The sequence below is a fragment of the Taeniopygia guttata genome, chromosome 1A (genome assembly GCF_048771995.1).
Source record: "Taeniopygia guttata chromosome 1A, bTaeGut7.mat, whole genome shotgun sequence".
Lineage (NCBI taxonomy): Eukaryota > Metazoa > Chordata > Aves > Passeriformes > Estrildidae > Taeniopygia > Taeniopygia guttata.
In genome coordinates, this window is record NC_133025.1 from 51,162,228 (window position 1) to 51,176,972 (window position 14,745).

The window sequence follows — 14,745 nt, forward strand, 5'->3', positions numbered from 1 at the left end:
TTTAGGTGCTTTCCCAGACACCATCAGACACATAATGGTGTGAGAAAAGACACAGAAAAGCATTTCTTTCTAGTGACAACCCAAGTGCAGGGCATCTTTCAACTACCTTAAGACAAAGCCCAGTCAGTCTAACTTAAACTTGGTTTATCAAGAAAGGAGAAAGAGGAGATGTCAGCATGGAAATGTTCTATGGGAAGTAACCATCTGTAGACATTTAAAATGAGAAGGTCAGACTACTGAGGTACCCAGTTTGGTGGAGAGAAGAAAGATGACCAAAAGATAACCAGCATCTTCCAAAAGAGAAGAATGTATTCTTGTAGGGTGTTTTTATTTTGTGGTTGTTTTGGTTTGGTTTGGTATTGTTTTTTTGTTTGTTTGTTTGTTTGCTTTTTGGGGGGAGTTGTTGGGGTTTTTTTTTGGTTTTTTTGGTTTTTTTTTTGGTTTGTGTTTTTTTTTTTTTGTGGGTTTTTTTTTTTCCTTTTAAGCCATGTTTGGCGGGGCATTTAGGCAGGTCCTGTGTGGTCCATTAATGAATTTTATCCTTCCTGTCACCAGGTTTTGATTTTACTTTACTTTAATTTTTAGAGATATAGTTTCACTTCTGTTGATGTGGAGAAAACTGAGTGCTTCTTACTTCTCACCTTCTTACATACTCCCTTTGTCTCACCTTTTGTTTCTAAGACACACATACTACCCACCCTCACACAGACCTTTTTGATCTATTTTTGCTCTGCACTGACACCTCCTTCACTTAGCATACCGCACTGAGTTCCCCTGCTCAGCTTTGATTTCTAGCACTTTTCCACCTTCCTTTATCTCCCCAACTCTGAAGACCCACTCCTGAGAAAACCACAGACTAGGGTCTCCCAACCTGTTTTTTTTTTCTGTATAAGAAGAAATCTTCTAGATGGGCCAGACAACACTTTCCTAACTGCTCTCTAGATGAGGCAGCTACTGAATTCAGTTCCATTCTGAGGAGGCAGGTTTACATGGTTTTCAACTCCCCATTACCATTATTGTACTTTATGCTAAGCACATGGTATTGACATCATATCTGTCATGTTTACTATAGAACAGTAGAAAAGAGAAAGCAGTCTTCTCTGATTTACAGGATATTGAATACACCTGAAATTTAATCAAGAACACATTTGTAATGAGGCTGAAAATGGCCTGTCAAATGCTAGCTGATGATTTCTTAATTAAAAACAACAATCAATCTTCTATATTAGAGGTAAGAATATTTTATTAAGGTATCAGTGTGGTACCGCATAGAATACATAATGAAAAACAAAAGGAAGAAAGCTGAACACCTGCCCTACCCACGCTTCCCCCCCCCCAAAATAGCAAAAAAATTCTCATCTTAATTCTATTTTTAAAAACATGCACAAATACCAATCTAAAAGTAATAAGCCAGGTACGACCAGTACCTTGGAGGGACTACTCAATAAATTGCTGAAAAAACATTACCATTCCCAGTCTAATGTTTAATGCTAGAACTCAGCTCTTGTTTTTCGTGCCTTGCTTCAGCAGTATGCCAGCTTAGTGGCAGCCCTCCTTTAACAGCTATCAACTTCGTACTTTTAAAAGAAAAGGGATCTTAGAATTTTCCCATAGACTGAAAAGTGAAGTCCAAGATACTTAATGCAGGGAAGAAAAAAGACTGGGTATCTTGCACCGATCCTTCACATGCTGTCCATGGAACTGATCACAAATATTTATGTTGTTGTTTACTCCAGTAGCCAACTAAGCCCCACAGCCCCTCTCACTCCTCTCTGTGGGTTGGAGAAGTGAATCAGAAGGGCAAGAGTGTGAAAACTCATGGGTTGACATAAAGACAGTTTAACAGATAAAGCAAAAGTGCACATTAAATAAAGTAGAATTTGCTTATAGGATTTGTTCACAATTTCCCCTCAGCAGGCAGGTGGTAGCCCACCCCAGGAAAGCAGGGCTCCATCACATGTAGGGGTGACTTGGGAAGAAAAGGTATAGAATCATGGAATATGCTGAGTATGAAGGGACCCACAAGAATCATTGAAGCCTAACTTCTGGCCCTGCTGCCACTGAAAACATTCACCCTTCCTGCTTTTCCCCACAGCTTTTATTGCTGAGCAAAGTGTCATGTGTCATAAGTTAACAAATCTCAATTTTTCCATTGGGTTCAGCTGTCCCAGCTGTTTCTCCTCTCACCTTCCTGTGAATGCCCAGCCTCCTCCCTGGCAGGCCAGTGTGAGAAGCAGAAACAGCCATGATGCTTTAAAGGACTGTCCAGCAATAGCTAAATCATTGAGGTGTTGTCAATGCTGTTTTCAGCACAAATCCAGAATACAGCACCACACAAGCTACTAGGAAATTAACTCTATCCAGGCAAAACCAGTATGATTAATTAGCTCTTCTTTTTGCACCCAATGGATCACTATTCTACTTGTTTATCTTTCCCACAGATGTCTGCACAAAGCACACATATTTTCCCAAAGGAAAAATGCCTAGTTTTGACTATGCTTCCCATACAAATCTAATCTGGGCCCCAGTGGGGCTGTTCTGTTCACAAGCAAGACCACAATATACAGATAAGATTTGTCATACACAGCCAAATCAAATTTACAACTACCATATAAGTCCCAAAGGCATGGGCTGTGCATGTCAAAACAAGACTCTGAGCTCCCTGTCCCCTCAACCATACTCCTGTACTGTTTACACAGGGTAGGGATTGCCACCTTCCAGTCTCAGTAGTCTTTTATACTATAGCACAGCCTGCAGGATCTAGCAATTTAGCAACTCTTTGAGATTATCCAACACCAGATGCCTCCAAACACCACACAAGAGCAAGTCTGAGGGCATGCACACATTCTTTCCTCTGTGTTCTGGCGTCTTCAGAAATGAAAAGCGCTCACATTGTCCAAACGAAATCTGGGGTACACATCAGCCAGCTCTCCAAGAAAGGTAGTGGGGACACTGGGATTCCAGGACATACCACAATTCCCATCTCCTGCAGAGCCTTCTCATTACCTCTTCTGCTTTGAAGGTAGAGATCACCTTAGGTATAGCTAGGAGGTTTAAGGGAGCATTCCCCCTTACTTGGCAGTCCTGAGCCTGCATGTAGAGCATTCTGTCCAGTTCTGGATCCCTGTTGGAGAGAGAGTGATAGCCACATCAAGTTTGGTGGAGTGTTATGAAGATGGATAGGTGGCTGGAGAACAGGGCCTGTGAGGAAAGATGGATGTAGCTGCATTTCTTCATGCTGGAGAAGGGATGGTGGAAAGGGATTTAATTTCTTCTGCTACAACTGAAAGTAGATTTATAGGGCAGATGGAGCCCATCTCTGGGGTACACAGCAAAAACCAAAAAATTCAATGATCAAAAGTCTCAGAAAAATAAATCTGACTGGATAAAAGGGAAACAATCTGCACTGTTGAGAGTGGTTAAGCACTGGAACAGGGGACCAGAGAGGCTATGGATTCCCCATAAACAAACTCGAGAACTGTGGAATGAGTTGATGAGAGGATGGAAAACTTTCAGGGCTCCAACAGTGGCAGTCCACAGTTAGAAGTCTAGCTGATAGTCTTATCAGTGGCATCCCACAGGAACTAGTACTGGGCAAACATAATTTATTATGATTGTTAACAACTAGAGTGATGAGAGACTGTTCACTCCTGGCAAGGCTGCAGATGATACCAAATCAGGGGGAGCAGCTTTCATGAAAGGGTGTGACCACTACTCAGAGGGAAATAGACAGCCTGGAAAAATGGACTGACAGAACCATGAAATTCTAGAGAGGCATATGCCCATTTCCCCATGAGGGGTGAAATAACTCCACACAGCAGCGCAGGCCAGAGACTGAAGGGCTGGAAAGCAGCTTTGCATAAAAAGACACAGAGAACCGAACATGACTCCACAGTGTTTCCTTGTCGCAAAGGCAGCCAAATAAGCACTGGGAGGTTTAAGAAAAAGGGTAATCAGCAGGCAGAAGGGAAGTGATTATTCCATTCTGACTGGCACTTCTGAGACTGCATGTCCCCAGTGCAAGAGCTGTTGACATATGGGAAAAATTCAAAATGTCACTAGTCAAGACATTTCCTCTGGGTTTTCTTAGCTTCTGCTGGTCAAAACTTCCAGAAGTACCACAGGCACAGGCACTCAGGAGTGTCAGCTTGACTGACTTTCCATTGGATGTACTCCTTAGGATGCTTAGGTGGTTCTGAAATTGTTGCATTTAAGAAGGAAACTAAATCAGACTGCAAGAAAAGACGAAACAGGTTGCACTGCTGGCAAAGGAAACCCAACTGAAAATATGTTGTATCTGCTCCTTGCCCACCTGCTTTTCTTAATAGTGCTGAAAAAGGTTTTGTACTCACTTCTGCTAAACTTCTTCTATCTTTAGCTCACCAGTGTAAGGAGATCCTCTTGGTGACCAGGAGTAATTCTCCTCTTTTCTTGGCCCCTGCATTGGTAACTGGAAAATGTGAGACAAGCAAAAAAAAAAAAAAAACCCAAAAAAAACCCCACAAAAAAACAAACAAACAAACAAACAAAACCAACAAAAAACAACAAAAAAAAAAAAACACTCTATAAACCCAAAATTCTGCACTAAATGTCAAGTTGAGATTTTTTTTCTATTTCTCATTTGGATTTCTCTTAAATGCAGTAACTATTTACCCACATTAGACATGCAGTCCTGAAAAGGAAGTCTGAGATATAATTTCAGTCATGTGTTGCTTCCAAATCATTTGTAAAAAGAGACTTTATAAATATCCAGACATATCACTCCTCTGCTATGCAACAGTAACAGATATGTTCAAAGCACCTCATGCAATTAAAGTGCTCAGGAGAGGCAAAGATACAGCAGTGCAATAAAAGTCAATGGCTATCAATGTTTAGCAAAGTATATATTGAAATAATAATATAATAAATATGAGTAGAGAGAGTTTAAAACAGTGATGGTTTTAAAAAAAGTTTGTAAATAACCATTTAATTATATCACACATGAAATGGGTACTGATGCTTGGCTCACTGGTGCTTTCTAATCTTCCTTTTTGGAAGTCCTATATGACTTGGTAGTTTTTCTCCCAGAGCAACTCAAGCACACAAACAGGAATGAATGATGCATTTCTAGGTCTGCCAGTAGCTCTAGGATAGTGACTTTAGGAGAGTACCCACAGGCAGGTGAAGGCCAGCACCACTTGGCTGCTACTAGGGGTCCTGCTGATGGCACCTGGGTGACTGGGGAAAGAGAATAGCACCCTGCCATGAGATTGATGTTGCACCATGTGAGCAGAGCCCACAGCCCCTGAGATACGCTGTGAGGAATGGATGCAATCTTCCAGCTTCCCTAAGAGTGTCTGCTTCCATTCTCACTGTGCTGTCACAAAAAGGAGGGATGAAGTCCTGACACCATCAATGTTAGTAAGAAAAACAGACTCCACAGAAAGAAAAGTGAGAAACCTGCACTCTTTCATCCTACTCTCCACCTGCTCCCACATAAACATCAACTCTTGCTTTTTATTAAGCTCCACTGTTGCTGCCCCTTTTCTTGGGATGGATGTTGCAATGTGCAGTCTGGGGTGTAAGGTCATAGTGCCCAAAATTAATGAATATAATGGAGATGCAGAAACATCCTACGTGTCTGGCTACTCCTGTTTCCCACTGTCTTTTTCTAGATTATCATATCCTGACATAATTGTAACACTGTTTTGGAAACAGAGGATAGGATACACTTAATTATACATTATATTTGTAGGCTATCAGGATGACAGTTTGTTTTTAACAACCAAACACTTGATGACAATCAAACATAATTTTTGAGTTTAGCTGACAAAGTGCCAGACGGAAGAAGTCCAGCAATGCAAAGGATGTGGGGACTTCTGCAAACATGGCAAAACCATCCATCCACCTGCCTGGCCCCAGGGCAAGGACCCCAGTGTTGTGCTGCCCAGCAACCTCAACAGTTGAGCTCTCCAACATTTGTCTACCAAAGTGCTGTAAAGAAGATTTAGTTTCTGGAAACTTTATTTTGATAGATTGGTGAGAGGCAATAACTCCATTTCTTTTCCTTTTTCGTAACCTCCTGTGAGAGTCTTCCATATTCCCTTACTCCTGATTCAGCATTCAAATATTCTCACTGATGTTTCTTATCTGGTAAAGACTGAGCAAGGATTATCATCTGAACCACCCACAGTGACTGAAAGATTCTGAAAGGTCATGATAGAGAAGCAAAAGCTCTCTCTATGGTGATATTCCACCTCTGTATGATTGTCAATCTCAGATAAATACCACACCATTTTTTTTTATGGCCGGATCTGAATTTACCCACCTCTCTACACTGCAGTGCTTATAAAAGCATTCTTTCCTTTCACATAAACCCTGCATCATATCCAGAGCACAAACTGAAACTTTTCTGTATCTCCTAAGAACTTTCAGCATATTCCTAGTCCTTTTTGTAGCCTTGGTCAGCCTTTTTCTCTCTGGTGGCCAAATATTGGCTGCAAAATGCCAGAAATTTCCATATATGCTCTTCATCTCCACTGATAGTCAAAGCTCCTGGTACAAATACCTCCAGGCTCTCAGCTTTGATATTTTTGGAAGCAGGTTTTATTCTGTGTACACACCTTCATGAGACATGCCTAGAGACCTCTCTCAGGGCCTGAAGCTAAGATGCTCTCCTGTGAAACATCCCACACTGCCAATGCAGTGATACAATGGAAATTATGTTTCCTGTAAGTGCAGACCATTGCTGGACAAGGAAATTACTGACACAGTGAAGATTATTTTGGAAACATTAAAATAAATTTCTCCCTATTCCTCTCACCACCTACATGAAAAAGTAGTTCTTTCATTCTAAGAAGGAAAAAAGGAAAGTGGTTCTCTGTAATAGCTGAACCATAATAATAATCAAAACAATAAAACATGGAGAAGAGTTTCTCAAGAGAGAGATATTTATCAATACTTCAAAATTATTTACTCTGCTTTATGTAGAGTAAATCCTCCACAGGAATGAAGACTCTTTTAAAACCCTCTCTGGACCTCCCTTCTCTCTAGAGGTTCATTTCCTTGTTCATTCCAGATGGGCTGCGTTCCTGTGCTGTTCAATTTCCCTCTTTCCTCCTCTCAGAGGACAGCACTCCTGGGTGACTCCTGATGATTTGCCAGGTGACAGGTCACTGAGTCTTTGTAGGAAGACAGACAATGAAAAGTTGAGTTCCAGCTCTTCCCATCGCTTTTCCCTGTGCTATTCATAAAAGATCAAATTTCTCATCAGCCAGTTACACCCATGTCCTGTTGCAGCAGCAAAGGTCTTTAAATGCCAGGGGTGTTCCATTCCCTGGCACCAGGTGGTGATGCTGGTATGGACAGGCTGGGTAGACCTGAAAGCTGCAGGCATGGTTAGTGTGAAGCTCCCCTTGGCAAAGCCTCCAAAAGCACAGCACTCACTGCTCTGCTGGGTGGCCATGGGAGCTTCTCTCTGCCACCTTTCACTGAACGCTCAGTGCTCAACACTTCTGCACAAATTTTGGATCAAGGTCTCCAATGGATGAATCACTCTGGAGTAATATTTTTGTCCAGTTTTTCCACTCTTCAGCCTTGGAGTTGTGATAAAGATCTAACTATAGCATGAAAAAGTACAAATATAGTAACAGTTCAAAAAAGTGTTCCAGTGACAGCCCCACTTTCAGGGGAGAGGAAGTAAGTTAAGAGTGAGGTACAAGTCTCACATTTACCATGTAGCTTGCCAGAATAGGAGGGCTATTTGTAGTACAGTTGTGATATTATTTAAATAAAGTAATTTTGAATCTGAATTATAGATGATGTTTTGTACTTTAACAGATCTCAGTGGCTAAATATTTATCTTTCCCTCTTTCAGGTGTCTCCTTTTGTTGGCAGATTTCCAATTCTCTCTGCATTACTTCTCTACTTTGGAAATAAGCCACTGAATAAGGATCTCTCTTCTTTAGAACTTGGCTCCTCTTTCACTTGGCTCCTGGAGCGAAAGTAATTAAGAGCAATTGATTGCTATAGTAATATTAATATTTATTATTGGTACTGCAGCAATATCCAGAAGCTTCAGCGGCTGTGATATAAATATATGTGAGAGCAATAATTGTCGTAGGACAGCTGAGGATTATTACATTGACCACAAGGTCAGTAACTCTGCCATCACATAGTTGGGCTCTGAAAAAAGTGAAGTAAGGAACCTCCCAGAAAAAAACGCTGCAAAACACAGTTGCAATCATTTGCAAGCAACACAAATGCAATAATTTTCAGCCCTGTTTCTCATGAAAGGATGTCTGGGAGAGGATATCTATGACTCAGTCTTTTGAGAAGCCAATGAATACAAATTGAAAGAAGAATCCTCCATTTAAACTTCTTTAACATGGGTCAGCCTAGCTTCTGCAGTTGTGCCACATGCTTCATTCTGCTGAAAGTTTACTGCAACCATCTGAAAAGTTTGCCATGACATTAGCACAGTGGAGAAGCATTTCTATATTGGTGTGTCTGGACTACGAAACCATCACATTAGAGCATTAGCTGCTAATATTTCATCTAAATTGTGTCCTATAATATCTTCCTTTTGAGAAAGAATATGATGGTGAGATCTGTGAAAACAGACAGCATTCATCTCACCTTTCTGCCACTTCTACCTGCAGTAGCCCTGACTTTGGCCAAGACTGAAGCAATTTTTAATGTTCTCACTCCAAAATATTACTTTGTCCAGAAAGTCAGCATGAAAATCATATAATTGCAGTAGGTCCCAGATGATACAATTTCAAGGTACCACAACTGAAGGGCTTTGAGCAAAATTCACAGGTTAAAAAAATAATAAAGACTGTCCTAATTTTTCAAATCATGATATAATAGTTTGAAGAAGATGAGACATTTCTTCATGAAAATTCCTATGCCTTATTCCTTTGTTCTGCAAAAAACCACTTTAATGTCACCCTATAGTGCATTGGTGTATTCCTATTTATGTAGACAGAGATTAAGAAGATATACACATCAGGTAAGTGTATGAGAGAGTTTTTAACAGTTTTATCTACTTATTCATGAGTCAAGATGATTATAGTTAGATCAGGGCATGGGATGGCAGTGCACTTTAAATATATAAGGAGATTTTATAAAAATGATAAGGGTCAATCATTCTAATTATCCAAGAAAGAGAGAACAAAATGTAAAAGGATTAAAGGAACATTGTCAAATTACATTTTAGAAACCAGCTAATTGTCAAAAGTCTGTATTATGACAACTTGCACTTTTAATAGCATGTCCTGGTTTTGAGATTATTTGAAATTCTCTTGAGAAGGAAATTTCCACTTCCTGTTCATTTTTGGAAGAAATATGAAGACGGGTTTCTCTTCATAGAAGTCTCATAAGTAATTATATGTTGAACCGTTTATTGGGTTTTACATAAATAAGTTAGAATAAAATAACTTCTTCAAATCTGGCAATTACAGCCAAATTTTCATCTTAGTTCCATTAAAATACACGGGTTTTTAAAAATAAATGTGGCACTTCTCTACCAGACAAAGAGAAATATGATGTCTCGGCTATGCTACTGTCTGTGTTCCAGTGATACCATTTTGAACACGTATTCAAAAAGAAATATTAGTTCTGGGAATGTCCTTTTTCAACATCCAATTTCGGACAATTTAAAAAGTCCATTTTTCAAAGTTGCAGTACTTAGCGCTTTCTGAAAATGAGGTTCCATCTCAATGTCTCAGAAAATGCAGGTCCCTAAAACAAACAGCTGCTTTGAAAAACTGCATTTTTTTAAAAATTGCATAAGCTTTCCAGAAATAGCACATCAGGGATTTAAGAAGAAGTATTTGGTGTCTTTTGGTGTTTTCCTTTAAATGTGTCATCTTGTGACAGTAACTCTTACCAGGAATGATGGACTAACTACGGCATGCTAACACAATTGCAAATATCCTCTTTCTTTTTCCTGCAGAGATACAAATCTAGATTTAAAATTCTGTTATGTAAGTGTGTATTAGCTAGTCTGCCCTAAAAACATCGTTGACAGCCTTAAATGTCCCAGTTATAAATATTTTTCAGTGATATCAAGCATTGTGTGGATTATTTCTTGTTTCCCTTGCTTTATTCTTCTTCTTCTTCTTCTTCTGCTTCTTTTCTTTTCTTTTTTTTAATGCCACAGAAATATCCCACATGTTTACTTAAGAACTAATGTATTTTTTTCTTTCAGGAAAAATATTTACTATTCTCTAGACAGCCAAAATGTTTTCCTAGATTAAACCTTCCGTGGGATGCTGCTAAGTACCATTGAGAACTGCTTTCCAATCCAGGCACTGCTATTAAAATCAAAAACTTATTGAAAAATATGAAGAAGTACAAATAAGTGCAGTAGAAAGCAGATATGTTGAGATAATAGGAGAGCTAGGGATGAGAGTAATGAGTGCAATGAGAGCCAAGGATCTGCTGGATAACTGAATGACTCCATGGCTGGCTTACAGACAGATGAAGGAAGCTTGGCACAACTAGGTTGTCTAGAAAAATGAATGGTTGTTGGCATAATCTGCTACCTGTACTCATAATAAAGAACAAATAATAAAGAGAGTGCTGTTTAGAGGGACATAACTAGTCATGGCTTGACTATTGCCATAACCTGAAAGTCATGACAATGCAAGTTGTAGCAAGGGGAACTTCCTGACAAGATCTTCAGGTTGTTCAAAATTACAAAGCAGGTCAAGGAAGCTGAGTGCCTTAGATTAGACAGGGCAGTAATTCAACCTGTTGAGTACACGTTTTACTGTTTCTTGAATTTCATATCGGGAAATTCTAGAAAATGTTTTAGATGGCAAAGCCAAGGTACAAACAAAGAAATGTTCTTCAGAGTTATAATTGCTGACCCTATTCCACTAAAGCTCTGCAGAAAACTTTCAAGAAAGGACCTTTCTGCGACTCTCAGCTTCTGTCACTAGTGCAAATAGAAAGTGCAGCCTTAAGCCTTTGGAGGTAAGATGAATTAGATGATGCAATAGATTGTATTCATCTCTATTTTTCATCAGTGCACAAACAAATATTCATGCCTGGGAACATTAATCACTGTTGGATAGAGGTCTAAATCCAAGAAGGGAAATAATGTTTTTACATGCTCAGCACACACTGTTCTAATGTTTATAAGTATGTAATTTCCAAACCAAATTTCTTCAAACACAGCAGTGTACATCATTCAGGCGTATGTTCATTTTCAAGGGTGAAGTTTCAAAACAAAGTTGTTTTGAGTTGCTGGGGCTGAAAAGTATATGAAAAATACCTTAAATGGTGAAAAGAATTTTTTCCCTCCTCTTCACTGGATACTTAGAAAAAAAATATAAACAGCTGGATTGATGTTTATGAAAGTTTCTAAAACCAATTGAGTCTTGAACTGAGACTGAGCATGAAAAATTTGAGCCCCAAAGGTAATACTTTTTTAAGAAAGTTATAAATGGCTGTGATTTAGAATTGAAATGTCATTTTCAAGCTTGTCAAGATCATCACAACTGCAATGCTACATTAAGTTGTGCTGTGCAAAGCAGTAGCAATAATAGAAAAACAAATTCTCCTCATTTCCACCGACCTGCAGCAAGTTACTCTGTCAGAAATCTGTCACAAAACCAGAAAACAGACAGTAAGAAACAGGGTAAGTAGAATTAAGAAGAGAAGGAGAAAATGAATAAGAATGAATGATAATTGGGGGAATGAAAAACAAAACAGAAACAAAATAAAATGGAGCAGAACAATTTATCTTCAATTCCTCTATTTCCCCAGGGGAGGATAAGAGTTTTTTAGTCAATGTTTATTTCTCACCGCACAGTGGTGAAAGACACAAGACATATAAATGGTAAAGAAGAAGCCAAAAAAAAAAAAAGATGAAAATTGGAGGGAAAGTAGAAGTGGATAAAATAGGAGGCTTAAAAGAGAAATGATCAAGGGAAGGTATTTTGGAGGTATTGCCAGAATTCCTTGAAGAGTCCTGGAATGATTCTCTCAGTTAGAATTCAGTGAGAGCTCCACTTAAAACCGTTTTTAGAAATCTGCAAAAGCCGGGCAAAGAGAGAAGTAGGCTGTGTGGAGTCTGGGTGGAGAAAGAGCCTGGAATTGTCCAAGGCTGCCAAACCATGTTTTTTCTTCCTACTACTTGCTCTAACAAAATAGATAGCCTTATCAGTTTTCTACTGATACCATATTCACTCTTCTCAGATGCAAAACATGTCACATTACAAACAACCATTCAGGTTCTGATTTGTCTAGTTAAGAGTGAGCTGTTCTCTGCTTCGTGACCATAACCTCATATGGACAGACAACAACAGGAAAAATCAACCTCTCCTCTCCTCTGACTACAGATATTCTCTCTCCTTTCCCTACTCTTATTTTAAATTAGTCATCCTTGCTCCCTAGTCAACAGCAAGAAAAGTTCAGTGACGCATTTCACCCATTCTGATCTTGCTGACATTTAGAAACAAGTTTCAAGTTGATAGCTTTGATGGGAGATGAGAAAGGCGTTGCCCTCTGCTATTCAAAGAACCTTGGTGCAACATTCTTGGCACCAAGAATTTTTGCAATATTCTACATATTAAATATCTTATAAGGTATAAATTATATACAACTTCACCTTTTTTTAGCAAAATCTGATCAGGTAATAAAGAGTGTATAGCAGGCACATCAGACTAAAGATAATAAAGCTGATAAGAGAGTGCTTTGATCCATAATTTCCTTCCTCTTGGGAACATATGTGTATGTTAGTTTTAGGGACATCATGCACAAAATACAAGAAGCTTCACTTAACCCTAAGGATGCCTCATGAAATGGGTGTCACATAATAGAGCCCACAAGCAAACATTAAGTATATTAGGTACAGTGGTGAAAGGCAGGTATCTGGCAGGATAGATTCAAAATTCTGCTATTTGAAAAGTTTCCATTGGGACTGGTTTTCAAAGAGAAATATCTCTGACTAATGTGTGCACATAAATATTTTAATCTGGAAAATGCTGATTCTGTAGAAAAACAAAGCTCCTTAAAGCAGAACACATCTATAAATCTCTATCCACATCTACATCTAAATAGAAATGAATTTTGGTTCTGCCATACATCAATAACCATAAAGATGCATTGTAGGACAGAGAGTCTGGTTTGTTGAAGTTCAAAACCTCTGTATTAGTTTGAAGTTCCCTGGAGAAAATATATAATTTTAAGTCTTGTAAGAGACTGAGAGGCATTCCGCAGGCAAATAGCTCTATAATACTGTGGTATGGCTCTGTTTATTGCATCTCTGAGACAAACAATTTTTGCACCAATATACATGGGGTTTAATTCTTCTCTAATACTTAACTACTTACATCAGGAAACAAAAATAATTTTCAGCTTAATTCTTTAGAAAACAATAACATGTCCAGTAAATGAAAGCTAATACACAGGAGTTTTCAGCAATGAGGAGGCTTAAAATGAAAACTGGTCTGGGGGTTACTCTGCACCCTTAGGGGGCATGGGTAACAGGTACAAAACTTCACAGGACTGTGGTACTTGTTGACTTCTCGATGTAGAAGAAGAGTGAGATGCCTTTCTCATTCCCATAACATGGTTTTGCTATTTTAAGGACAGTAAAAAAATTCTAGTCATGCTTTATACTGAGAGATATACAAGGATAAGATGGAATTTCATTTTGAGGGAAGCTTTTAGGGATAATTAAATCAGCTCTTACATAATTTAGGTGAATGGCCTAGGCAGGCAATTAGAAATTTATCCCAAGATCAACAGCTCTATGACAAAACATGCAAAGACAAAGTGGACTTAATTTCTTCCTTTTTTGCACAATAAAAATTCTGCCAGAGGTAAAGTCTAAGAAACATTAAATAATTTGTCCAAAATGTCTCCAAAGTTGATGGAAACACAGACATGGTATCTGACATGGATTCTATAAGAATAATACTCTATGCAAACTAAGTATGTCTTCTGGGTAGCAACCATAATGGCTCAAATCTGCCTTGATCAAAGCCAGGGTCTGATGGTAGGATGAGACCTGACAGCCTCATATTTAAAAGATTTGAAGACTGTGCAGTTGAAAGTTACAATGGTTATCTTCAGCAATGGGATCTATGTATCTTGGATTGAAAACAGGGTCTGTAATGATGTCTAGTCACTTCTGGTTTTAGTGAAAGTCAGAACTTAACTTTCTCTTCAAATGGGGATACACTTTTGATCATGAAACAAAGAGGAAAAAAGAATGCAGAACATACACTTTTTAAGTAATTTTTTTTTTTTTTTCTAGAGAGGTACAAAGGTTCTAGGTCTTTTCAACAGATCCTTTGGATGACATAGTAAAGGAAAATATTCTGGAAATACCAAGAGCAGTACTCCATGTGGCAGCTTTCAGCACAAAAGATGGCTTAAGGTCTTTCTGCCCACAGCCTGCTTTCCTTCCTCCCTCATCTCCAACACTCTCTTGGTGCTTACTAATGCCTTATTGGTGCTCTGCTCCATATTCCATCTACGGATAGAGTTTTTTTTAAGAGAAAGGAACCTCATATGGAGAGTTTTTGGGTTAAAAACACAGAGCTTTGTGTGTGCATGTGTGTTAAAAAGATTTTTCACATCTTTAAACCAATCCCACACAAGTAGTAGGATGGAAGGAAGTGAAGGAGTAACTTTTGTCAGGATGTAGTTCACTTAAAGTAGCTCTGCCACCAAAGGGTTCATAACATGAAAAAAAGATACTTGCAACACTGCTCTCAAGAAGAGCAGCATTTTCCAGTTTTACAC

General features: G+C 38.8%; 1 long non-coding RNA gene across 2 annotated transcripts in view; it reads right to left on the reverse strand.

The window, feature by feature from the left end:
* Positions 1–460: 460 nt before the first annotated feature.
* LOC140682219 (uncharacterized) overlaps positions 461–14,745 on the reverse strand; it is a 129,247-nt gene continuing 114,962 nt past the window's right edge. For both annotated transcript variants that reach the window (XR_012053557.1, XR_012053556.1), the window contains 2 exons: positions 4,353–4,450; positions 461–3,124 (listed from right to left, as the gene is read on the reverse strand). This is a non-coding gene — a long non-coding RNA (uncharacterized lncRNA). The remainder of the gene's footprint in view (positions 3,125–4,352; positions 4,451–14,745) is intronic.